The sequence below is a fragment of the Choloepus didactylus genome, chromosome 8, assembly GCF_015220235.1.
Source record: "Choloepus didactylus isolate mChoDid1 chromosome 8, mChoDid1.pri, whole genome shotgun sequence".
NCBI classification, from domain to species: Eukaryota; Metazoa; Chordata; class Mammalia; order Pilosa; family Megalonychidae; genus Choloepus; species Choloepus didactylus.
In genome coordinates, this window is record NC_051314.1 from 54,175,569 (window position 1) to 54,203,541 (window position 27,973).

Below are 27,973 nucleotides of genomic sequence, written 5' to 3' on the forward strand. Positions count from 1 at the left end.
TTGGCTGAAAAGTTCTTCTTGAGTCAATTCACAAGCATTTCTTGAGAATCTACTATGCACCAGCCTCTGTTCAAGGCAGCAGAGATATAGGGCCTGTGTGCTGGTTTGGATATATTATGTCCCCCAAAAGACATATTCTTTAATGCAATCTTGGGGGGGGGGGAGACGTATTAATCTTTTTGATTAGGGTGTGGCCTCTCGATTGAATTGTTTCCATGGAGATTTGACCGCACCCATTCAGGGTGGGTCTTGACTAGTTCACTGGAGTATTTAAGAGAGAAGCTAAGAGCGATGCAGACCCAGATGCTTGCTGATGCTTAGAGATGCTAGGAGAAGTGGACAGAAGGATGTTTGGAGACACAAAGCTAAGAGACGAAGCCCAGAATTTGCCCCAGAGAAGCTAAGAGAGGACCCCCAGAAGCTTAGTGAGAAAGCCACTGGAATCACAAGTTGAAAGCAAAGCAACCCAGGAGCAAAGGACCAGCAGATGCCAACCATTTGCCTTCCCAGCTGAGAGAGGTGTTCTGGACACCATCGGCCATTCTTCAGTGAAGGTATCCTCTTTCTGATGCCTTAGTTTGGACACTTTTATGGCCACAGAACTGTAAATTTGTAGCCAGATAAATCCCCTTTATAAAAGCCAATCCATTTCTGGTATTTTGCATATCGGCAGCTCTAACAAACCAGAACAGCCCAGTATGTATCAGTTGTGGTCTCTGCCCTGATAGTTTATATTTGCTGGGCAGAGATGGACAGGGAACTAAAGTATAGAATAATATAATTTCAGAAATGCTACAACATAAAATATGGCAATAGAACATAGTAATCGGGGACAGGAGGCTAATGTTAGGATGATTCAGGAAAGTCTTCTCTGGGGAAATAAAGGCTCTCAATGATGAGAAGGAACCAGAGTAAGATCTGGAGAACTAGTACTCTAGACAACAGAGACTAGTACAAAATCTATGATACCAGGATAAACATGCTCATCACAGAAAAATAGTAAAAGACTAGTGTGGAGTGTTACAATGTAATAACTCTGAACCTGGGCAAGAGATAGTATCATTGAAGATGTTAAGAAGTGGTTGAATTTCATATATAGTTTTGAGGTACAACCAACAAGACTTTGATGGTATGTGGGGGTTTGAGGGAAAGAGAGGTTCCTAGAATTTTTACTTAACCAACTGGGTGGTAGTGCTGTATACTGAAATGAAGAATCCAAGAGGAGATGCCAAGTAAGAAGTTGAATATATGTACATGGAACTCAAGAAAGGCCAGGAGTGGAGCTCCTTTTTCTCTGCTGCAGGCTATTTTATTTGGTATCAACTTAAAGTTCATAAGAAAGGTGGCCACCTGCACCAACATGATATAGCTATTAGGCATTAGGCCTAAGAACTGAGGCTACTTGCATCAACATGACTTTGGTATTTGTTCCAGGAAACTCTGCCCAGAGAAGATAAGACCATAAACCAATACATGAATTCACTGTCTGCTTCAGGAAATCCCTGCAGATCAGATTATCCGAGACAAACAACGTTTATCTGGATAAAGAGCTCCCTTATCAAACCATGCTTTATTTATCAAGCCTCAATTCAAGGTTCTCACCGCTCTATATACATCAGTCCTAAATGATTACTTCACAAACTTGCCCAATCTCCTCTTTGCTCCCTACCTTGAAAGACCTGCTATAAACCCCTTAGCCCAGTTCACTAAATCCTATGAAATACTATTCTCCCTCTCAACTCTGTCAAAGTAGTATTCTCCCTTACTGCAGAGACTTCTAATAAACTTACTTTTGCTTTGCTACAAGTGTCAGTCTTGTAAACAACAACTTACTCAGCTGCTCTGAGTAGTTTAGGTGAATGATATTTTTGAAGTTGAGAGGATCCTTAGACATCTTGTCTAATAAGTTTATTTTGCAAATGGGAAAACAGAAGCCAGAGCAATTGTGACTTGCCCAGTGCTATGGCTAGTTAGTAGCGACTAGATTGTCAGACTTTTAACTCTCAGTCTGGCACTGTTTATGGAAGAACACAAAAGCTCATATTGGGCAAAATAAAGTAAATTATTTTTATTTTATTATCTACAAACTTCCTAATTGGAGAGAGAGCAGTTTGGGTATCTTTGTTTTTGTTTGTAGTTGTAATGCTTTTGTACTGCTTGCCAGGCTGGCTTAGGGACTAAGGGTGTGTATTCATAAAGCCATTGGTAAATTTTTATCTGGATTTATCCAAAATTCAGATATTGTGAGTTCATTAACCAGCAGAAAGATGTAGAAACATCAGCTGGCAATCTATACAATTTCTGATGTAGCTACAGTTTTCTCCTAACCTAAATACAAAAAAAAAAAAAGACAAAACAAACAAAATTCACCAAGTCAACTATACATTCTTTCTCAAAGGACAGGTTTTACTTGTAAAATGTTCATGAAGTTAAAGCCTCTGTGGATACTTAAAATATGGAGTTTCTTTGAGGTTGAAATACACAATTTTTTTATATGTACATCTTCCCATTTTAACTGATACCTAGTGCTCTAGTTTCTTAGCTGCTAACAAAAACAACCAGCAACAACATAACAACAACAACAAAATCATACAGTATGTTGTCTTAAAAATGGGAATTTATTGGCTCACAGTATTCAGTTTAGAAGTCCAAAATCAAGGCATCAGCAAAGCAGTGCTTTCTCCCAAGACTGTGGTATTCTGGCTGCCAGTGATCCTTGGGTCCTTGTCTTTTCTGCCACATGGCAATGCACATGGTGACATCTTCTCCTTTCTCTTTTGGGTTTCACTGACTTCCAGTTTCTGGCTGCTCCCATGGCTTCTTTCTGCATCTGACTTTGACTCTGTGTATAAAGGACTCCAGTAATCTGGATTAAAGGCCAACTTGATTCAGTTGGGCCACATCTTAACGGAATAACATTTCGAAGTGATCTTACTTACAATGGGTCCACACCCATCAGAATGTGGACCAAGACTAAGAACATGTACAAACTGGGGTTCACAAGTCAATCCACTACACCAAGTAAACACTGGGGAAAATCTCGAGCATTTTCTGCAAGAAACTTATAACAACATGGTGGATACCTATCCACTATGGAATTTTCTGCTTCTCATACCCTACTTCATCTATATTATGACTGTGGGAGCTGTCCCATAAATACTCCATGCCCTAGCAATGGTTGATTGGACCAGAGGTAGACACTTGGTCTATACTGGGCTGATAGGTCCATGTCCAAAAATTTGGACTGGGTCCAAGAAAGGTGAGTCAGTCTCTCAGTGCCTGGATTATAAATGGATAAAACTCAGGAGCTGATGTTAGCTGTGTTCTGCCATTTGCCCCAAGGAGAAAGGAGGCAACATTTTTGCTTGAACATTTTTTAGTGCCCTTGATTAAGCCAGAAGATTAAGGTTGGATGAAGCTTTTCATCCCAATCTACCAACCCTAATTACATAGGTGGTAATCCCTTCCCCACCCTAATTAACAAGTTTATACCAGACACTTAAAAAGAATACAAAAGAAAGGAAAAGAGAAGGAAATGTTACCAACTTCCTGACCTTACCCCCCCACCCCTGGACCCAAGACAGTAATTTATCATTTGTACATTCTTTGTTGGATGAATGGGCTAGCAAATTTGCAGTATTAGACCACTCTTGCTTGATACCTACCCAAACTTCTGGATATCACCAGAAAAGGAAGGATGATGTGGTAGATATACCTATCACAGACAACTAATCCCTACTTATGCTCTATCTATTATGAATCTATTATGTCTCCCATGAAAGCTATGTTCTTTAATGCAATCTTGTGGGGGCAGGCTTATTAGACTTTTGATTAAGGTGAGATATTTGATTAGGTTGTTTCCATCGAGATGTGACCCACCCAACTGTAGCTGAGACCTTTTTATTAGATAATTTCCATGGAGGTATGACCACCGCCCATTCTGGGTGGGTCTTAATGATATCACTGGAGTCTTTTAAGAGAATGCAAGGAGAGCAGAGAGCTGAGAGAAACATTTTGGAGAGAAGCTAAAAGCTGACACAGACACGTGTAGACACCTGGAGATGCAGACAGAAAGATGTTTGGAGATGATAAGCTAAGAGATGAAACTCAGAGTTTGCCCCAGAGAAATGTCCTGGGAGAACAAGCAAGGATGCACAGAGGCTGAGAGAAGCCAAGAGAGACAGAAGCCCAGAGACATTTTGGAGAACACCATTTTGAAACCAGAACCCAGGAGCAAAGGACCAGCAGATGACAGCCATGTGCCTTTCAGCTAATAGAGGTGTTCTGGATGCCATCGGCTTTTCCTCAGTGAAGGTATCCTCTTGTTAATGACTTAGTAGGACACTTTTATGGGCTTAGGAACTGTAAATTTGTAACCTAATAAATCCTCTTTATAAAAGCCAATCCATTCCTGGTATTTTGCATAATGCAGTGTTAGCAAACTAGAACACTATACAAACCAATTATCAGGGATTCATCTTCATACAGTCCTCACTTTATTCTTGTCATTAAAAGCAGGGGTCTGTCCGTATCTGACACCCCCTTAACCCACCCCTGAAAACAAAGACATATTTTTTTCTAAAACCCACTCATAAGAAGCTACTTTATCTTGCTTGGAGAAAAATATTTGGTAATTCTCAGAGCCAAAATGTTCCTGTGGTCGAGACCAGTACAAGACTGAATTCTGATTTAAAACAATGACTTGCAGCTCATAACAAATTTGAAGCTTATTCTTCTTTCTTCTTTTACCCCACTAAAAAACTATAATAAAACTTAAGCAATTCTCCATATGCTGAATTAGTAGATTTATTTATAATAGTTATAAAACTAATATATTATAAAGTTATAATATAAAGGTATATTAGTTATAAAGTTATATTAGTTTATATTAGTTATAAAGAATCAATATTCTATACAATTTTAAAATAAGGTAGTAAGTAATTTGATGAAAGTATAAACAGAGTTTTATAAGAACACAGAGAGGGGATTCTAAGATGAAATTAAGCATGGATTTAGGCTTTTTGAAGAACAAGAGCTGTCTGCAAGAATAAGGAGGAACTGGTACACTGGAAGCTTGAATGAGGCAGTGAACTTCATGGAGAGTGCCTGAGATCCAGGTGCTGCAGTTCAATATTATTAGAGGAAAAGTTGCAAGGTGGAAGAGGAGGGTAGGGAGCAGAGTGGGGTCAACTCACAAAGTGCCTCATATATTATCCTAAAGAATTAGATGTTTATACTATAGGAATTGTTGACCGATTCATACAACGCCTTTATGCTATCAGAACTGTTGACAAAACCACACAATGCCTTACATTGGGTTCCCTGGATACAATCTATGAAACAGAGAATTGCTTCAAGAAATTTACTGGAGAGCATTCTCGGGAGATAAATCTGTAAGGAAAGCAGGATAGTCAGAGGGAGAAGCTAACCTGCAAATGCAGTTGCCCCTAAGGCCTCAGCCAATACTATAGGGAGCATAGAGCTTGGGATCATCTTCAATGTTGTCTTAAATTGAGGCAACCACATGGGGTTTTGTATCTTTGCACCAGCCATTCATTTACAACATGTTTTTCCCTGAGAGGGCCTGAAGCTTGGACAAAATAGTTCCCTGAAGATAAGGATGTAGTTGTGAGCAGACTGCTCCAGCAGATGGGGTAAGTGTGTGGGTCTGAAGAGGGGGGTCTTGAGGAAAAACCACAATACCCACTATGCACAAGAATAATAGTTACTGAGCACTTTCTATGTGCTAGGCACTGTTCTAAGCACTTTATATGTACACATTTGGTACTGTTTCAGTTTGCTAAAGCTGCCGGAATGCAATATACCAGAAATGGGTTGGCTTTTACAATGGGAATTTATTATTTTACAAATTGACAGTTCTAAGGCCATGAAAATATCCAAATTAAGGCATCAAGAGGAAGAAACCTTCTCTGAAGAAAGGCTGCTGGCATCTGGGGTTCCTCTGTCAGATAGCAAGGCACATGGTCAGCATCTGCTGGTCCTTCGCTCCCAGGTTTTGCTGCTTTCACCTGCTTGTTCTAGTGGCCTCTCTGTGTTCTGTGGGTCCTCTCTTAGCTTCCTGGATCTTTTCTTTCTCTCTCTTCTGGGTTTTTTATTCCCCCTCTAAGCTCTCTCCAAACTTCTCTGGGTTTTTCTATCCAAGGTCTCTGGACTTCTTCTGTAAAAACACCAGTTAGGAAGCCATATTCCAGGCAAGACAACTGCAGCTTGAACCAGGAATATTGATAGAGTGTGAAAGTAGAGCCAACAGGATTTATTGATGGATTGATGTGAGGAATGAGAAAAAGGCTGTGATGGTTAAGTTCATGTGCAATCTTGGTTAGGTTATGGTATCCAGTTGTTTGGTTTGATTGTTACTGTGAAGACACCTCATAGATTCAAATCATCAGTAAGTTGATTGCATCTATGGCTGATTACATATCAATTAACAAGAGAGATTGCTTTCAGCAATAGAGAAGTCTCATCCAATCATCTGAAGGCCTTAAAGGGAGATTGAATATTTTAGCAGTCAGAAAGAAGAATTTCCAACTCTACCTCAGCTAACTACCTTCTTCTGGGGAATTCATTGAAGATCTTCATTGGAGTTCCCAGCCTGCAGCCTGCCCTATGGAATTTGGACTTGCCAATCCCCACAGTCATGTGAGTCAATTCCTATAATAAATCTCATAATATATTTTGATTATATAAATTATTTATATATATATATATTTATCTCCTGTCAGTTCAATTCTGTTTCCCTGCAGAACGCTAATACGGGGGAATCGAGGAAGAGTCCAGTTTTTTGACCTGAGCAATCAGGAAGGTAAAGTTGCAGTTTGCTGAGAAGGGTAAATCTGTGGGAGGAATAGGTTTAAAGGATGGTGTGAAAAGATGAGGAGCTCAGATCTGGACATGCTGAGTTTGATGGGCCTATTAGACATCCAAGAGGAGATAAAGCAGGCAGTTAGATATACAGGTCCAGAGTTTAAGGAAGAGGTCTTGGCTGGAGTCTTTAGCATATGAATTGTACTTAAAGCCTTGAGTCTAGATGAAATCACCTAAGAGTGAGTGTAGAGAAGAGATCTGAGTACTGAGCTCCAGGGAATGCATTCTATTAGAGGTCATGAAAACTTAAGGGAGTTTAGGGGCAAAAAAAAAAAAAAAAAGAGAAAGAATGCAATATTGTAAGATATTGTGTGAAAAGCACACATTACTTTAGAAGGTATAGGGGGCAAGATGGTGGATTGGTGAGCTGTATGTTTTAGTTACTCCTCCAGGAAAGTAGGTAGAAAGCCAGGAACTGCATGGACTGGACACCACAGAGCAATCTGACTTTGGGCATACTTCATACAACATTCATGAACACGTCGAACTGCTGAGATCAGTGACATCTGTAAGTTTTTGCAGCCAGGGAACCCACGCCCTGTAGAGGGCGATTAAGGTAGCATGCATGAAGTCCACCTTCAGCTATGCCGGAGATGTGCAACATGGCTGCCAGGGCTGATACAACAATAGCTTAAGTTACCCTCAGCCTTCTTTACGGAAGTAGTTCACGCCAAAAGTGCTAGTTCGCGCCAAAAATGCTAACCCTACATCTGCCATCCACCCTAGCAACAGCAGCCACCAATCCTAGACCGCCACGAGCCCTTGCTAGCCACTTCCCCTTCTCCTAGAGTATATATGCTCTGCCTCTTCAATAAAGTTTTGCAGCTTGATCAGAAACCTGTCTTGCTGTCATTCCTCGTGTCTCTTGTCCCATACCATTCCTCCCTCACAGGACTCGGAGCCTCCGTTGAACGTCCTGCGGGCCGGGACAAACTGGCGCCCAACGTGGGGCCCTGAATTCTGTGAGAGACGGAACGCCGCACTCAAGGAGAGAGGTACCTCACACTCACCGCACCCGGGATCGCGGCGAGGAAGCGCGCTCGCGAGACAGATCCGTTCACCAGTCGATCAGTGCCAGCGAAAGGAAGAAACGGAAAGAAGAAAAGAAAGCAACAAAAGGTAAGCCCCCATCCCCAACATGGGACAAGCAATCTCCCAACATGAATTATATATTAGTCAGGTCAAACAATCACTCAAGGCACGAGGAACTAGAGTTAAGAAAAAAGATCTCACGCGCTTTTTTGATTTTTTGTTAAAAACCTGCCCTTGGTTCCCTCAAGAAGGTACTATAGACCACCAATGCTGGCTAAGAGTCGGCGACTGTTTAAAGGATTATTCCCGGACCTTTGGTCCTGAAAAGGTCCCGGTTACTGCCTTTTCTTATTGGAATCTAATTAATGAAATCCTAAGAGTCCATTCTTTAGTTCCAGACATTCAAAACCTCTGCAAAAAAGGAGAGGAAGCTTTAAGAGAGCACTCTCGTCCTGCTTCAGCATGCAGCTCAGTAATTATTAACATACCTGAAAACCCCGTAAACAAAAACCCCAACAGGGATAGGCCAAATACCCCAACCAGTCAAGCTAGTCTATCGCCGATCAGCACAATATCAAACCAGAGGCTAAAATTTCTCCCCCTTTGGAGGAACCGGAGGCTAAAATCTCTCCCTCTTTGGAGATCAACTCCCTTCCTCCGTTTCGGCCACCCCCTTACGCACCCGATTTTCCCAAACCATATTCTCATTTTTATCCAGTCACGTCCTTACCTCAGTTTCGCGCTTTGGAAGAGGCTACAGAAAACCTCTGGCTACACGCGGATAACTTTAAAGAAGCCTTTAATCAGGAGCGGCTGCGAGCTGCCAATTTACTCACCGACCTCCGGTCGGCAACTCAAAGCATTGCAGCCCTTGCGCTCCCAGAAAACGCCCACTCATCACGTCCCCATTGCAAAGTCTCGGCTTTTCCGGTTACGTGTAGTCAGACCCAAGACCCTCAAAATGGCGCCGGCTCCCAAAATGGCGATTGTAGTAGCGAAAGCGAGGAAGAGGAACAATCAAATCCCCCTAGTTCTAACGAAGAAGAGCAGGAAGAAGCTAGTACTACCTCAACAGTTAAATATAAAAAACTCAGTTTAAAATATTTAGAAAAATTAAAAAAGGCAGTGAGTGATTATGGCGCTACCGCCCCCTTCACGCTCACCCTATTGGAGAGCCTCAGCGAAAAAGAACTCACTCCTAACGATTGGTCCCAATTAGCCAGAGCTGCTCTGTCCGGCGGCGATTTCCTGTTATGGAAATCCGATTATGAAGAGCATTGTAAAACATATGCCACCCGTAATGCCCGTAAGACCACCTCTAAAACTTGGACGTTAAACAAATTTTTAGGTCAAAGCCCCTACCATCAAAATAACAAACAAGCTCAATTCCCCCCAGGCCTCCTAGCACAAATACAAACGGCCGCGCTTAGAGCATGGAAAAAACTTCCGCAAAAGGGTGCTGCCACTGCCTCTCTCGCTAAATTAAGACAGGGGCCCGATGAACCGTATAGTGAATTCCTTAGCCGCCTGCAAAACATGGCTGAGCGCCTATTTGGGGCCAGCGAAAACGAAAGTGATTTTATTAAACACCTGGCCTATGAAAATGCTAATGCTGCCTGCCAAGCAGCAATCCGCCCCTTTCGTAATACCAATCTTAATAATTACATAAAGCTCTGTTCTGGCATTGGACCCACTCAAACTCTTGGAATAGCCATTGGTGCTGCCCTTCAAAATTTTGCAGCACAGCATAAAAATTTTACGGCACAAGCAAAGCCTCCAACGTGCTATAACTGTAAACAACCTGGCCATTTTTCAAAAAATTGCCCCGTGCCACAAACCAGTTCCTCTTTACCCATTACTAATAAACCCCCATTGCCGCCCTCTATTTGTCCCCGCTGTAAAAAGGGGTTCCATTGGGCGTCTGAATGCCATTCTCGAGCAGACATAAATGGCCAACCCCTTAAGCCTAAGCCCCAGGGAAACTTCCAATAGCGAGTCAGGACATGTCAACCTACATTCTTGTTTTCAAGACCTTCTTAAAAATTTAACAGCAAAAGGTCTTCAAATAGCCCCCGACAAGGTACAAACCTCAGACCCTTTTTCTTATCTAGGGTTCGAGCTTTGGCACCAGCAAGTTTTAACACCCCACATTCAACTGCGAACCTCCCATCTACTAACGCTAAATGACTTCCAAAAACTTTTAGGGGACATTCAGTGGCTTCACCCCTACCTAAAGCTACCCACTGAAGCTCTTCTACCACTCAATAATATCTTAAAAGGAGACGCAAACCCCTCCTCTTCCCGAAGCGTAACTCCAGAGGCAATGCAGGCACTTACCATCGTAAACCAAGCTATCCAAAATCAAACTTGCTATCAAATAAATTACCACCAACCCTTAATTTTTATAATTCTTGCTACAACCCACACGCCTACAGGCGTATTCTGGCAATCCAATTTAAAACAACCAAACGGGCGAGGCCACTCACTACTCTGGGTTCATCTCCCAGCTACTCCAACAAAGGTGCTCTCACCGTATATTTCTCTTATAGCTGCCCTCATAACTAAAGGCCAATTGTTTGGAAAAGACCCTGATTCCCTTATCGTCCCGTACACCCAAGATCAAATCCATTGGCTTTTTCAAACCGACGACGAATGGGCTATCGCATGCTCTTCACTCCTAGGCGATATTGATAATCATTACCCAAGCGATCCATTAATTCAGTTCACCAAAATCCATCAATTCACCTTCCCAAAAATCACTAAAGCAAAACCCATAGACTCTGCTACCTTAGTCTTTACTGATGGTTCAGCAAATGGGACCGCAGCATACGTCATCCAGGGTCAAGCATTTTCCGTGCACTCTCCCTATACTTCAGCTCAACTTGTCGAGCTCTATGCAGTCTTACAGGTTTTTTCCCACCTTCAAAACCAACCTTTTAATTTATACACGGATAGTGCATATATAGCTCAGTCCATACCGCTATTAGAAACAACTCCATTTATCAACCGTCCACCAATGCAGTCCCCTTATTTTCAAAGTTACAAAAATTAATTCTTAAATGGCATCACCCCTTTTTTGTGGGACACCTCCGTGCCCACCAAAATCTACCAGGTCCTCTTGCGGAAGGCAATGCGCTAGCAGATGCTGCCACCCAATTAATATGTCCCAATCTTTCTAATTCTCTAACCTTAGCTTCCCAAGCCCATGCCCAACACCACCTAAATGCAAACACCCTCCACCTAAAATTCAATATTACAAGGGAACAAGCAAGGGAAATTGTTAAAGCCTGCAAAAACTGTGTAACCCAACTGCCAGTCCCTCATTTGGGAGTTAACCCAAAAGGGCTTATCCCAAATGAAATCTGGCAAATGGATGTCACCCACTTTGCCAGCTTTGGGCAACTCAAATATATTCATGTTTGCGTTGACACATATAGTGGATTTATTCAAGCTAGTTTGCAAACAGGAGAAGCTTCAAAACATGTTATTTCTCACTTGCTGCATTGTTTTACCATTTTAGGCCAGCCTAAAATCATTAAAACAGATAATGGACCTGGGTATACTGGAAAAAACTTTCAAACATTCTGTCAGCAATTGCAAATTAAGCACATTACGGGAATACCTTATAATCCCCAAGGACAGGGAATAGTAGAGCGAGCACATCACACCTTAAAAAATGCTCTGTGCCGCTTAGCCAAAAGCACTCTCAATCTCACGAAACAACGTCCCCGAGACCTTTTACATCATGCTCTTTTTGTTCTTAACTTCCTAACTCTGGATGATGAAGGACACTCTGCAGCTGATAGACACTGGCATCCCAAAACACAAACGCAGCGAGCCACCGTTATGTGGCGCGACCCCTCAACATCAAAATGGAATGGACCTGACCCCGTTATCATCTGGGGACGAGGTTCTGCTTGCATATATGACCAAGAAAAAGAAGGTCCTCGCTGGCTTCCAGAAAGACTAATTAGACATGTTAATCCTCCACTGTCAAAACAAGCCCCAAAATCCTCCTTCCCTTTGACAATAACCTTTCCAGGGAACAAACCCCTCCCTGAGAAAAAATTTCTCTCCTTTTTTCTCTTCCAGCATGTCGCCAACTTTGCTGTAGCCTGCCCAGAACACGCCCAACCTACGTGCAGCCGGCAACCAAAAAAGGCCCAACTTACAGGTGTTGCTGGCTTAGGCACCGGAACTGCCTCTATCATTCTCCAACGCCAAGGCTTCTCCCACCTAAGAGCTGCTATAGACGAAGATTTAGCCCGCATTGAAACCTCCATCACCCATCTTGAAAAATCCCTTACGTCCCTATCGGAGGTTGTTCTCCAAAACAGGAGAGGTTTGGATCTGCTTTTCCTTAAGCAGGGAGGGCTTTGTGCTGCACTAGGTGAAGAATGTTGCTTTTACGCTGACCATTCTGGCATAGTTAAAGATTCCATGACCAAACTTAGAGAAGGAATTGCAAACCGCAAGCGTGAGCGGGAAGCCCAAGGAGGCCCCTCCTGGGGACTTAATGGAATCCTCCTTTACCTCCTCCCTATATTAGGCCCCTTGATAACCATACTCCTTATAATATCTTTTGCACCTTGGGCCATAAAAAGAATAGTACAGCTAGTTAAGGACCAAATTGATTCTGCCCTAGGCAAGCCTATTCAAGTGCATTATCACCGGCTTCACCTCGCTGACCAAGGTGTGAATCCAGAAAATCTGCCTGCTACCCACCCTTTTGGGTAAGAAAGCCCCCTCCTACGGGAGCAGCATATAACTCGAAAATATGCTTCTAGCTTATGCTATGATTGGTAACGCTGGGTGCGAGGCAAAGCACTGCAAAGGAGGGTCAAAACAATTAAAGGCCATTTTCGAGCTCCTTGAGAAGTATGCCTCATTTGCATAGGGGTTTGCTCTGCACAAATTCCCCTCCCCAGAAAAACAGAAGCCACAAACAACTTGGGGAATGAAGCCTCTACATCCCCCAGCAGGTTAATGCCAAAAGAATGCTCGATCAGCATTCTTCCTCCATCCTTTTGAAAAACAAAGGGAAGAGATGTAGAGGGTGATTAAGGTAGCATGCATGAAGTCCACCTTCAGCTATGCCGGAGATGTGCAACATGGCCGCCAGGGCTGATACAACAATAGCTTCAGTTACCCTCAGCCTTCTTTACGGAAGTAGTTCACGCCAAAAGTGCTAGTTCGTGCCAAAAATGCTAACCCTACATCTGCCATCCACCCTAGCAACAGCAGCCACCAATCCTAGACCACCACGAGCCCTTGCTAGCCACTTCCCCTTCTCCTAGAGTATATATGCTCTGCCTCTTCAATAAAGTTTTGCAGCTTGATCAGAAACCTGTCTTGCTGTCATTCCTTGTGTCTCTTGTCCCATACCATTCCTCCCTCACAGGACTCGGAGCCTCTGTTGAACGTCCCGCGGGCCAGGACAACTCCCCTCCCTGCCAGGCTCAGTCCTGTGGGAGGAGGGGCCGTCAGCTCTGGGAAGGAGAAGGGAGAACTGCAGTGGCAGCTCTTATCGGAAACTCATTCTACTGATCCAAACTCCAACCATAGACAGACTGAGACCAGACACCAGAGAATCTGAGAGCAGCCAGCCCAGCAAAGAGGAGACAGGCATAGCAAAAACAGCAAGAAAAACTCCAAAATAAAAGCGGAGGATTTTTGGAGTTCTGGTGAACATAGAAATGGGAAGGGCAAAGCTCAGGCCCTGAGGCTCATATGCAAATCCAGAAGAAAAACTGATCTCTCTGCCCCCTGGATCTTTCCTTAATGGCCCTAATTGCTTTGTCTCTTAGCATTTCAATAACTCATTAGATCTGTGAGGAGGGCTTTTTTTTTTTTAACTTTTTTTTTTCTGTTTCTAAAACAATTACTCTAAGAAGCCCAATATAGAAAGCCTCAAAGACTTGCAATTTGGGCAGGTCAAGACAAGAGCAGAACTAAGAGAGCTCGAGACAAAAGGCAATAATCCAGTGGCTGAGAAAATTCACTAAACACCACAACTTCCCAAGAAAAGGGGGGTGTCTGCTCATAGCCATCATCCTGCTGGACAGGAAACACTCCTGCCTGTCGCCAGCCCCATAGCCCAGAGCTGCCCCACACAACCCAGTGTGACGGAAGTGCTTCAAATAACAGGCACACACCACAAAACTGGGTGTGGACATTAGCCTTCCCTGCACCCTCAGCTGGTTGTCCCAGAGTTGGGAACATGGCGCAGTGTGAATTAACAAAGCCCCATTCAGCCATCATTTCAGCAGACTGGGAGCCTCCCTACACAGCCCAGCAGCCCAGAACGGCCCTGGGGGGGTGGCACTCACCTGTGACATAGCACAGTCATCCCTCAACAGAGGACCCGGGGTGCACGGCCTGGAAGAGGGACCCACTCGCAAGTCTCAGGAGCCATACGCCAATACCAAGGACTTGTGGGTCAGTGGCAGAGACAAACTGTGGCAGGACTGAACTGAAGGATTAGACTATTGCAGCAGCTTTAAAACTCCAGGAACACGAGGGAGATTTGATTGTTAGAGCCAGCCCCCATCCCTGACCGCCCAGACACACACCCAATATACAGGGCGGGGAACACCAAATACACACGCAAGCTTGATACACCAATTGGACCCACAAGACTCACTCCCGCACTCACCACAAAGGCAAAGAAGGGGAGAACTGGCTTGTGGAGAACAGGTGGCTTGTGGACGCCACCTGCTGGTTAGTTAGAGAAAGTGTACTCCACAAAGCTGTAGATCTGATAAATTAGAGATAAGGACTTCAATTGGTCTACAAATCCGAAAAGAATGCTATTAAGTTCAGCAAATGCCACGAGGCCAAAAACAACAGAAAATTATAAAGCATATGAAAAAACCAGACGATATGGATAACCCAAGCCCAAGCACCCAAATCAAAAGATCAGAAGAGACACAGCACCTAGAGCAACTAATCAAAGAACTAAAGATGAACAATGAGACCATAGTACAGGATACAAAGGATACCAAGAAGACCCTAGAAGAGCATAAAGAAGACATTGCAAGACTAAATAAAAAAATAGATGATTTTATGGAAATTAAAGAATCTGTTGACCAAATTAGAAAGATTCTGGATACTCGTAGTACAAGACTAGAGGAAGCCGAACAATGAATCAGTGATCTGGAAGATGACAGAATGGAAAATGAAAGCACAAAAGAAAGAATGACGAAAAAAATTGAAAAAATCAAAATGGACCTCAGGGATATGACAGATAATATAAAACATCTGAATATAAGACTCATTGGTGTTCCAGAAGGGGAAGAAAAGGGTAAAGGTCTAGGAAGAGTATTCAAAGAAATTGTTGGGGAAAACTTTCCAAATCTTCTAAACACCATAAATACACAAATCATAAATGCCCAGTGAACTCCAAATAGAAGAAATCCAAATAAACCCACTCTGAGACAAATTCTGATCACACTGTCAAACACGGAAGAGAAGGAGCAAGTTCTGAAAGCAGCAACAGAAAAGCAATTCACCACATACAAAGGAAACAGCATAAGACTAAGTAGTGACTACTCAGCAGCCACCATGGAGGCGAGAAGGCAGTGGCATGATATATTTAAAATTCTGAGTGAGAAGAATTTCCAACCAAGAATACTTTATCCAGCAAAGCTCTCCTTCAAATTTGAGGGAGAGCTTAAATTTTTCACAGACAAACAAATGCTGAGAGAATTTGCTAACAAGAGACCTGCCCTATTGGAGACACTAAAGGGCGCCCTATAGACAGAGAAACAAAGAAAGGAGAGAGAGATACAGAGAATTTTAACAGACATATATAGAACATTACATCCCAAATCACCAGGATACACATACTTCTCTACTGCTCATGGAACTTTCTCCAGAATAGATCATATGCTGGGACATAAAACAAAGCTCAATAAATTTTAAAAGACTGAAATTATTCAAAGCACATTCTCTGACCTCAATGGAATACAATTAGGAGTCAATAACCATCAGAGACTTAGAAAATTCACAAACACCCGGAGGTTAAACAACACACTCCTAAACAAGCAGTGGGTTAAAGAAGAAATAGCAAGAGAAATTGCTAAATATATAGAGACGAATGAAAATGAGAACACAACATACCAAAACCTATGGGATGCAGCAAAAGCAGTACTGAGGGGGAAATTTACAGCACTAAACGCATATATTAAAAATGAAGAAAGAACCAAAATCAAAGAACTAATGGATCAACTGAAGAAGCTAGAAAATGAACAACAAACCAATCCTAAACCAAGTAGAAGAAAAGAGATAACAAGGATTAAAGCAGAAATAAATGACATAGAGAACAAAAAAACAATAGAGAGGATAAATATCACCAATAGTTGGTTCTTTGAGAAGATCAACAAGATTGACAAGCCCCTAGCTAGACTGACAAAATCAAAAAGAGAGAAGACCCATATAAAGAAAATAATGCATGAAAAAGGTAACATAACTGCAGATCCCGTAGAAATTAAAAAAATTATAAGAGGATACTATGAACAACTGTATGGCAACAAACTGGATAATGTAGAGGAAATGGACAATTTCCTGGAAACATATGAACAACCTAGACTGACCAGAGAAGAAACAGAAGACCTCAACCAACCCATCACAAGCAGAGAGATCCAATCAGTCATCAAAAATCTTCCCACAAATAAATACCCAGGGCCAGATGGCTTCACAAGGGGAATACTACCAAACTTTCCAGAAAGAACTCACACCAATCTTACTTAAACTCTTTCAAAACATTGAAGAAAATGGAACACTACCTAACTCATTTTATGAAGCTAACATCAATCTAATACCAAAACCAGGCAAAGATGCTACAAAAAAGGAAAACTACCGGCCAATCTCCCTAATGAATATACATGCAAAAAGCCTCGACAAAATACTTGCAAATCGAATCCAAAAACACATTAAAAAAATCACACACCATGACCAAGTGGGGTTCATTCCAGGCATGCAAAGATGGTTCAACATAAGGAAATCAATCAATGTATTACAACACATTAACAATTCGAAAGGGAAAAATCAAATGATCATCTCAATAGATGCTGAAAAAGTATTTGACAAAATCCAACATCCATTTTTGATAAAAACACTTGAAAAGGGAGGAATTGAAGGAAACTTCCTCAATATGATAAAGAGCATATATGAAAAACCCACAGCCAGCATAGTACTCAATGGTGAGAGACTGAAAGCCTTCCCTCTAAGATCAGGAACAAGACAAGGATGCCCGCTATCACCATTGTTATTCAACATTGTGCTGGAAGTGCTAGCCAGGGCAATCCGGCAAGACAAAGAAATAAAAGGCATCCAAATTGGAAAAGAAGAAGTAAAACTGTCATTGTTTGCAGATGATATGATCTTATATCGGGAAAACCCTGAGAAATCGACGATACAGCTACTAGAGCTAATAAACAAATTTAGCAAAGTAGCAGGGTACAAGATTAATGCATATACGTCACTAATGTTTCTATATGCTGGAAATGAACAAACTGAAGAGACACTCAAGAAAAAGATACCATTTTCAATAGCAACTAAAAAAATCAAGTACCTAGGAATAAACTTAACCAAAGATGTAAAAGACTATACAAAGAAAATTACATAACTCTACTAAAAGAAATAGAAGGGGACCTTAAAAATGGAAAAATATTCCATGTTCATGGATAGGAAGGCTAAATGTCATTAAGATGTCAATTCTACCCAAACTCATCTACAGATTCAATGCAATCCCAATCAAAATTCCAACAACCTACTTTGCAGACTTGGAAAAGCTAGTTATCAAATTTATTTGGAAAGGGAAGATGCCTCGAATTGGTAAAGACACTCTAAAAAAGGAAAACGAAGTGGGAGGACTTACACTCCCTGACTCTGAAGCTTATTATAAAGCCACAGTTGTCAAAACAGATGGTACTCGCACAAAGATAGACATATAGATCAATGGAATTGAATTGAGAATTCGGAAATAGATCCCCAGATCTATGGCCGACTGATCTTTGATAAGGCCCCCAAAGTCACTGAACTGAGTCATAATGGTCTTTTCAACAAATGGAGCTGGGGGAGTTGGATATCCATATCCAAAAGAGTGAAAGAGGACCCCTACCTCACACCTTACACAAAATTAACTCAAAATGGATGAAAGATCTCAATATAAAAGAAAGTACCATAAAACTCCTACAAGATAATGTTGGAAAACATCTTCAAGACCTTGTATTAGGCGGCCACTTCCTAGACTTTACACCGAAAGCACAAGCAACAAAAGAAAAAATAGATAAATGGGAACTCCTTAAGCTTAAAAGTTTCTGTACCTCAAAGGAATTTCTCAAAAAGGTAAAGAGGCAACTCAACTCAAAAAAAAATTTTTGGAGACCATATATCTGACAAAAGACTGATATCTTGCATATTAAAGAAATCCTACAACTCAATGACAATAGTACAGACAGCCCAATTATAAAATGGGCAAAAGATATGAAAAGACAGTTCTCTGAAGAGGAAATACAAATGGCCAAGAAACACATGAAAAAATGTTCAGCTTCACTAGCTATTAGAGAGATGCAAATTAAGACCACAATGAGATACCATCTCACACCTATCAGAATGGCTGCCATTAAACAAACAGGAAACTACAAATGCTGGAGGGGATGTGGAGAAATTGGAACTCTTATTCATTGTTGGTGGGACTGTATAATGGTTCAGCCACTCTGGAAGTCAGTCTGGCAGTTCCTTAGAAAACTAGATATAGAGTTACCATTCGATCCAGCGATTGCACTTCTCAGTATATACCCGGAAGGTCGGAAAGCAGTGACACGAACAGATATCTGCATGCCAATGTTCATAGCAGCATTATTCACAATTGCCAAGAGATGGAAACAACCCAAATGTCCTTCAACAGATGCGTGGATAAATAAAATGTGGTATATACACATGATGGAATACTACACAGCAGTAAGAAGGAACAATCTCGTGAAACATATGACAACATGGATGAACCTTGGAGACATAATGCTGAGCGAAATAAGCCAGGCACAAAAAGAGAAATATTATATGCTACCACTAATGTGAACTTTGAAAAATGTAAAACAAATGGTTTATAATGTAGAATGTAGAGGAACTAGCAATAGAGAGCAATTAAGGAAGGGGGAACAATAATCCAAGAAGAACAGATAAGCTATGATGGGTAAATTTAACGTTCTGGGAATGCCCAGGAATGACTATTGTCTGTTAATTTCTGATGGGTATAGTAGGAACAAGTTCACAGAAATGTTGCTATATTAGGTAACTTTCTTGGGGTAGAGTAGGAACATGTTGGAAGTAAAGTAGTTATCTTAGGTTAGTTGTCTTTTTCTTATTCCCTTGTTATGGTCTCTTTGAAATGTTCTTTTATTGTATGTTTTCTTAATTATTATTTTTTTTATTTTTTTATTTTTCATACAGTTGATTAAAAAAAAAAGTTTAAAAAAAACAAGGAAAAAAATATGTAGAGCCCCCTTGAGGAGCCTGTGGAGAATGCCGGGGTATTGGCCTACCCACCTCGATGGTTGCTGACATGACCACAGACATAGGGGACTGGTGGTTTCATGGGTTGAGCTCTCTACCACAGGATTTACCCTTGGGAAGACTGTTGCTATTATAGAGGCCTCCCTATAATTGTGCCTAAGAGCCTCCTCCCGAATGCCTCTTTGTTGCTCAGATGTGGCCCTCTCTCTCTAGCTAAGCCAACTTGAAAGGTGAAATCACTGCCCTCCCCCCTACGTGGGATCAGACACCCAGGGGAGTGAATCTCCCTGGCAATGTGGATTATGACTCCCGGGGAGGAATGTAGACCCGGCATCATGGGATGGAGAACATCTTCTTGACCAAAAGGGGGATGTGAAAGGAAATGAAATAAGCTTCAGTGGCAGAGAGATTCCAAAACGAGCCGAGAGGTTACTCTGGTGGGCACCCTTACGCACAATTTAGACAACCCTTTTTAGGTTCTAAAGAATTGGGGTAGCTGGTGGTAGATACCTGAAACTATCAAACTACAACCCAGAACCCATAAATCTCGAAGACAATTGTATAAAAATGTAGCTTATGAGGGGTGACAAGGGGATTGGGAAAGCCATAAGGACCACACTCCCCTTTGTCTAGTTTATGGATGGATGAGTAGAAAAATAGGGGAAGGAAACAAACAAACAAACAGACAAAGGTACCCAGTGTTCTTTTTTACTTTAATTGCTCTTTTTCACTTAAATTATTATTCTTGTTATTTTTGTATGTGTGCTAATGAAGGTGTCAGGGATTGATTTAGGTGATGAATGTACAACTATGTAATGATACTGTGAACAATCGAATGTACAATTTGTTTTGTATGACTGCGTGGTATGCGAATATATCTGAATAAAATGAAGATTTAAAAAAAAAAAAAAGAAGGTATAAAGCTTCAGGGTTGTTCAGCTGCATAACTGGGGAAGTTCTCTGTACCAGGATGAGGCACTTTTACCAGCACTGAAAGAGGGAACTCTGTGGTTACATAGACATCTGCACTGCTTAATTCCAGCTTCCTCCTCCAAGAATGAAAAAAGAAGAAGAAAGAATTCACATAAAATACTGAAAACAAGTTCAGGAACACCTATTGCCGCAACAATTTTGGTTATACAAATGAGGCTAAGGAGATAAAGTCTTTGTCTTTCCTACCAGCAACTATTACTTGGTTTTAACAGTATCAAATGCAGGAAATAACAGCAAGATAAGACTTAAAAGTGTTCACTATGCTTGACCTTTTTTGGAATGGTTTCAGTATAGTGTCAAGTGCAAGGAATGGTTTTTTTGTTATTGTTTCTTTGGTGGGAACTGTGGAAGCCAGATTTCAAAGGGTTACTAAAAAGTAAAATAGAAAGTGCAAAAGTAGAACTAGAATATACAGACTTCATGTTTCAAAAGCTTATCTAAGTGTTAAGAATAATTTTCTAATTTATGACTCTTATGTAGAAATAAAATGAGGACATGTCAAAGATTTTATTTCTCATTATTTAATGAGGAAATTGTAAAGCTGTTACAACCAATTCAAAGCCAAAGAACCACAAATTTTTGTGGAGTAAAGGGATGTTGAAATGAATTTACAAATGGCCATGAAACTGACTTTTTTCACTCGCGTGGGAAGATGGGTGGAGTACGTAGATAGGCAAGGGAAGGACTGTTCATCCATTGGACAAGAATTACTCACTGAGCAAGTCTGTGAAGAGACTAGAGAAGCCAGGCCCAAGAAATTCCACCAAAATTCAACTGCAGTACCTATAAATTTGAGTGAATTCCTCTGAAACAAGAAAGGAGGGTATAGATATGGAAAAGTAGTGGGCTTGGAAATAAGTTGAGGTGGTGAAACATATGATGGCCTCAGTTTTAATAATGAGATAGTGATATCGTTATTACAATTAATGAATCATTTAAAAAGGCAGAGAAAGATGCTTTCCAAGGAATCTGGGATAAAATAGCAATTGTACTCTAATTTCAACTCTGAGTTTCCTGGTAACTAAGGCAAAAATGGAAAGGTGGCAATTATGTAATTCTAACACACAAAAAGAATCATGCAAGTTTTCTGGAAAGGTGGATTTCACTACTGAAATGAGTTTGTTGTGAGCTAAGGGGTGCCTTGAGGAAAAAGTGGAATTTTTGAGCAGAATGGGAGATGGAATTGACTAAGGACAAGCAAAGGAATTTTAAGCTCTGTTGAGGGACAGCAAAAGACATGTATTTGGAGTGATTATGGAATATACATTAACTCCTCCAGGAAGCCTTCCCTGGCAATTGTAGGCTGGGCTAAGGCATCCTCTGTGTCCTTGCAGTATCCTGGGTCTAAATGTTTGTGGCAGTTAGCAGGCTGATTTACTGTTTTTCCTCTGTTTCTCCTACCAGAGAGCCAGGAAGGTATTTTTCTGGTGCCTAGTACAGTACCTGACTCTACTGCATCTCAAGGAAATTGAAAGCATAAGGAAGGAGATGGCTCTCTTACAGGCATCAAGCCTGGCAGAGGCAAAAAGCAATCACTCCACTCCTAGCCTTGCTTTTCTCATCTTGCCTCAGAATTCATTACTTTGGGAGCAAGTTCCTTCCTCACAGAAATATGTGACAGGAAGCTCCTAGGGTGAGTGCAGGCCTTATGCATTGCTTATCAATTGCTTGTGGGGTGTGATTTCAAGGACAACCCCACATCTCTCCAACATGCTCTTTGATAGTTTCAATTTTATACTTAAGAGTTAAATTGAATCCCTTTAATTTGTTTTTATTCTGTTTTCTCACTTTTCCCCCGGTTATAAAAATAACATATTATTTGTAAAAATTTAGAAAATACAAAAAATTACAAAGAAGAAAATAAAATTCCTACCACCCAGATATAAACACTGTTAATGTTTTCCTGCATTTCTTGTCATTCCTTTTTCTATGCATTATATGTATAAATTTTTCTTTACTAAACTGGGATTCTACGGTGACTATTATATATTATTATTTCATATACAGTATATTCTATCCAGTTTTTTAAACTTAAAATTATGTCTCCCCAAATGATTTTTGATTGACATATATTTATGTTATTTAATTGTTCCTCTACTTTTGGGCATTCACAATGTTTCCAATTTTTCTCTATTTTTAGTGATGCTTTGATAAACATTCTAGTCCAAAAATATTTGACCACATCTTGATTTTTTATTTTTTTTTAGAATAGATTCCTATAAGCAGAATTACTAGGAACAAGGATATGAACTTTAAAAGAACTTTTCTTAGCCATGCAGCTCTCAGGAAAATGGCTTCAATTTCTGCTTTCATCAGAATGTTTGAATACCTATTTCCCTGTACCCTACTAAGTATTGAGTATTGACACTTTAAAATTATTTATGGAAGACACTCAAGTCATCACAGATAATTAGAATAAAATAGCTCCTAATACAATGTATTTTGGTCTTCATTAGGGGAGAAGGCAATAGTGAAGCATATCAATCTGAATGTTAGACTATAGAAGAATAGAGTTACATGATTGAATTTAAATTCAGACAAAAAAATCTATCTTATCTTTATAAAACCCTTAGCTTTTAGAAAATTCATACACAGGATAATATGCTGTTAATTTAAATCTGTTTAAAAGAAAATATCTTGCAACAGGCATTTGAGCAAAAATTTTAAAAGGGATGTACAATCTCCAATAGAAAGTGTATGCATTCAGAAGATTTGAGTTGTGCAAATTAATTCCATAGGCAATCATAAAATAATCATTTAATACTATGCTCTAATGTAGGGGAAAAGAGAGTAATTCTTGTTTTCCTTTTGTAAGTTTATTCTGTTTTATTACTTATGCCAGGCTCTTTATGTATGTTCTCTCTAATCGTCACAAAACTATGCAAGGAAGATTTTTTGTTGTTGTTCTGATTTTACAGTTAAGGAAACAGAGGCTGGGAGAGATAAGAATCTCAGCAAAGTTTGCACAAATAAGAGGTAGACCAGTATTTGAGCCGAGGTTTGTATGACTCCAGAGCTTTACTCATTCCCACAATATTAGTTTCCCGGCTGCTAAAACAAATACCATACAGTGGGTTGGTTTAAACGTTGGGAATTTATTAGCTCACAGTTTTGAGGCTAGGAGGAGTCCAAAAGCAAGGCATCAGAAGACTGTGGTATTCTGGGATTGGCTGCCAGTAATCCTTGGTCCTTGGCTTTTCTGTCACATGGCAATGCACGTGGTGATAACTTCCCCCTTTCTCCTCTGGGTTCCACTGACTTCTGGCTTCTGGCTACTCCCCATGGCATCACTTTCTCTCTTTCTGAATTTACTTCTGCTTATAAGGACATCAACCATATTGGATTAAAGCCCAACCTCATTCAGTTTGGGCACACTTTAACTAACAACATCTTCAAAGGTCCTACTTAGCAATGGGTTCACAGCCCTATAACCAGGGATTGGAATCTGAACATGCCTTTTGTGAGGGACATGATTCAATCCCCAATACCCACTATGGTTGACTCTCAGTAAGCTACAATAAGACTTCATATGAGAGAAAACGATGGAAATCCTGGCCCTAGGCTGGTGACAAAAGAGGCTAAGGATCCAACCCATCAACCTCCTTCTCTTGTAGTCTGAAGTGGAGATGTTGCAAGTTAACATTATCTGTTATATCTGAATTTAATTTAAATTAAGATGTTTAAATTTATAAAATTATCATGGACTGCTTTTGTTTTTAAACTGTAAGGAGAGGAAGAAAATAGAAAAAGAACTAAAACAAGGAAAAATGAATAAAGATAATGAGGGAAGAGTAAAAACTAGCCCTTGTAGGATTAAAAAAAAAAACAACCCTACAGAATGTTCAGGTGCTGAGTAGGAAAAGGGTAATTTTGAGTGCATTTCAATGTATTGGAAGATTGCAAAGCAGACAGATGATTTTAGAATGAGGCTGAACAGAGAAATAATGTGGACAGTTTCACCAATGCTAAGCCATCTCTATTTTTCCATTTTGCCACCTGTCTTCACCATAGGGGTGTGCCTGCCTCAGAGGCAGGCAGCTGGGTTTGTGGGTCAGGACATCCCTCTCTCCAACTCGCAAATGTTTAAGCATTTTTATTCCTCCCACTCTCCTGCCCCCAGCCTTCATGCTGCACCCTTTTCCCCAACAGTATTATCAGTTTTTCTTCAGTAAGAGTATCCAAGTACTTGATTGGAGGTTAGCTATGCTTGGGAGGCAGTATGGTGGCTGCTTAAGAGCAAATGCTCCCACATCAGACTGCCTAGGTTTAAATCCCAGCTCTGCCATTGCTTTCTGAACTTGGGCAAGTCACTTAATAATTCTTTGCCTCATGTTTCCCCATCTGCAAAATGTGAATTTATTCAACAAGTATTTACTGAGCACCTACTGTGTGCCAAGAATTGTTTGACCCTCTGAGGATAGAGCAATTAAAAAACCAGAAAGCTTGTTTTCCAGTGGGGCAGTCAGACTTCAGCCAAATGATCACTATGATTATAGGTATTAAGTGTAATGAAGAAATATAAGGGAGGATGAAGGGACAAGAGTGACAGGAAGTAATATTCCAGATGGGTGGTCAGAGAAGATCAATCTGAAGAACAGACATCAGAAAAGTGAATGAGCCATTCTGTATATCTGGAGGAATGAAAACAGCAAGTGCAAAAGCCCTAAATAGGGGCAGGCTTAGTGTGCTCAAGGAAGAGCAAAAGTGCAGAAATGCAGTATGACTTAAGCAGAGTGAATGAGTCAGACAGTAAGAGAGTAGCTAGGGGCTTGTAGACCTGCTTAAGGACTTTAAATTGAATCTACATATGATGACAAGTAAACCAGATAAGGTTTAGTGACAGGAGACAGAAAATACTCTTGCTATCTTTATCAGGAAGGGATTTAATATGGAGAATTGGATGCTCACAAAATCATTGAAAGTGCTGCAGGAACAAACTCCTAAGCTTCTCCTCCAGAAATGATTGTCAGAACACCACCACCAAATGAGCCTGCCAGAAAAGCTACTACTTATGCCACAATCAAGAAGCTGGGCAGTCAGGAGGTTGCAACTAGAATGGTTGATTTAAAGAACACATGCTATGATGTGACCCAAGGTATAGAAAACCCTCACTGATGCCACAATAGCATCTCAACACCCACACAACCATTGACCAACACTAGAATGATTCTGCCAAAGAAACCCAACATCTCTGTCACCATGCTTACATGTTACAATACCCATGGCAGTCAGACTTCAATCTTCTGGGTTTCTCATATGTATATCTAATCAATGAAATCTAATACCCATCCCAAGGCACAGCTGTTAAGAGAGTCTAAGAAATGTAATTTTTAGTTTTCCAATCCATGTGCAGGACAAGAAAGCACAATAGAAGGAGACTGGAATGGGTGCTAGATGCTAATCTACAATATCCCCCAACAGGAAGCCATTGGGAGGGAAAGAAGGGAAGAAGAGATTATAGAGTCTTAGAGTGATACCATTAAACAAAGTGAAAAATGGTGGAATTTATGTGGATTTCTATATTTTATAGGCAGAGCCTATATGATTTACTGATGGATTGGATATAGAGTATAATGAAATGAGGAATCCAGGAACTCTCCAGGATTTTGGCCTCAACACCTACATCAATAACAGTGAAATGTATAAAGAAGACAATAACATGTACAGGGAAAGATGCAGACTTCAGGGAGAGAATACTCCCACTTATCTCAAGTGTTTGATATATGAAAGTTCTCAGAACAGTACTCAGCACACATAAGTATTTAATTGGTACCAGCTATTTTTTTAAATTAAAATAATATTTATGTCTAACTCTCTGAGGTTCAAGTCACCAAGACTGAAATTGGAACAGTAGCCATGTCTTTCAGGTAGAAAGAGAAATCAAGAGATGGCCCAAATTTGGAATCCTAAACTAGCCACTTAGCCACAATAACCACAAAATCATTCATTACTCCTTTCTGGAGCTTTGGACCTAAGTTCCAATGGAAATTCAGGATGGACCAAGAATATTCCTTTTGCCCGGATTAGTGGGACTTAAGCAGCTTGGACAACGTCTCCTCTCCCATGGACCACTTGGAGAGGATATGCTACCCAAGCCCAGTTTATGGCACTAGCCACATGGAGTTGCAGGAAGCAACTTCAGTAAGAAATCCCAAAAAGGCAGACTCCACAAAGAGAAATACAGAGGAAAGGAGACTATTCTAGTTTGCTAATGCTGCCAGAATGCAAAACACCAGAGATGGATTGGCTTTTATAAAAGGGGGTTTATTTGGCTATACAGTTAACAGTCTTAAGGCCATAAAGTGTCCAAGGTAACACATCAGTAATCGGGTACCTTCACTGGAGGATGGCCAATGGTGTCTGGAATACCTCTGTTAGCTGGGAAGGCACGTGGCTGGCGTCTGCTCCCAAGTTCTGGTTTCAAAATGGCTTTCTCCCAGGAAGTTCCTCTCTAGGCTTCAGTTCCTCAAAAATGTCACTCTTTGTTGCACTTGGGATATTTGTCCTCTCTCAGCTTCTCTAGAGCAAGAGTCTGCTTTCAACAGCCATCTTCAAACTGCAGTTCCTCTCTCAGCTTCCGGGCATTCTTCAGAGTGTCCCTCTTGGCAGTAGCTCCTCTTCAAAATGACACTCACAGCTGCACTGAGTTCCCTCTGCCTGTCAGCTCATTTATATAGCTCCACTGATCAAGGCCCACCCTGAATGGGTGGAGCCATGCCTCCATGGAAACATCTAATCAGCTGGGTGGGGCACATCTCCAAAGAAACACTCAAAGAAATCTAATCAACGCTAATAATGTCTCCCCACACAAGATTACATCAAAGATAATGGCGTTTGGGGGACATAATACATCCAAACTGGCACAGAAGACTCAGAGGGAGGGGTGGAGGAAGGACATAAATGCAAGGATATTTCTGTTTTTCCACAGGAACTTAATAATAGCTAACCTGATTATTAAACACTTTGCAGAGATGCCATTCTGAGATATTTTAATGTCCCATAATCCAACCCATCTTGTGCCTCCTCCATCTTCAACACATGGCTTCTGAGGTTGCATGTTTATGTACATCAAACCAGAGGAACGGAAAAGGGCATGGGAAGGTTTGAAGGACTAGTCCTGAAAGTGACATGTATCACTTCAATTCATATTCTATTGGCTAGAACTCAGTCACCCAGCCACATCTAACTGCAAGGAAGTCTAGAAAATGTTGACTAGCTAAATACCCAGGAAGAAGAAATGGTTGGGTAAGGAACTAGCCTGTCTCTGCCACAATTGATCTCATTTGTTACATGACTTATCTCAATTTTATTCTCAAAGGGAAACTGGAACTTTTGGGCATACCTTGCTTTTTTTCCTATGTAAAATTCAATTTTAGGTCAAAGAGACTGTATGACTTTTCTTTCACATTCACTTCTCCCATGGAGAAGTTCTATGGTCATCCTTGAAACTTTTGAAATAAATAGCTCTTCTTCAATAATGTGGTCCATAACTTTCTCCATTATTCCTTTTTCACTACTTTAATAGGGACTGTATCTTACAGAAAGT